Below are 749 nucleotides of genomic sequence, written 5' to 3' on the forward strand. Positions count from 1 at the left end.
CTAAGTCGACACTCACAGTGACGATCCAAACTAATTAGGCGAAATATTGTTATGTAATTAGTTATACATGAGATAGAAGGAAAAAAACAGTTATTGTGAACAAACAATAGTAGGGAAAGTGTAGAATAATTGTTGAAAATATTTAATGATAATATAGAACGAGCTCACCCATTAAGATCTATTGCTATTTATTAGCGACACTTTTAAAAACAAATTTGTGCCTATAGACTTCAAGCTTTACGCATGTTGAAGGATATTCTTCTGGTTCGAAAGCATTTCAAAATTTCACATGAAATTTACGTTGATAACTTATTGTTTTGCTAAGCAACGTGCAGCATTAAATTAAGGGTTTGCAATCTTTGAAACTAGGTTAAACAATAAATAGCTGCGGTACCGCAGCCAATGCACGTACATTGGAAGAAAATAAGCATGTTTGATGATTCTTTTATGAATGAAAGAATTCAATAAAATTAACTGACATATTGCATCCATATTTAGTACTTCTAGACAACTTCCGTTCGTTGATAGAATCATTTATGTAATGGCAACAAGGGATTTACTTTCTAGCAATTAGGAAAACAAAATACATACATGAGCACAAACTATGAGACTCCTACATTTGGATGCTCCAAACACAATATGAAATGTGAACAATTAAATATAGTTTCGATTTGAACTGCACAATAAACAACTATTTGTCGCTAACAGTACCAGTGGCATCGCGTAACCTCACTTTATACCTGTGCACC

This window comes from Aedes albopictus, chromosome 3 (assembly GCF_035046485.1).
Source record: "Aedes albopictus strain Foshan chromosome 3, AalbF5, whole genome shotgun sequence".
Taxonomy (NCBI): Eukaryota; Metazoa; Arthropoda; class Insecta; order Diptera; family Culicidae; genus Aedes; species Aedes albopictus.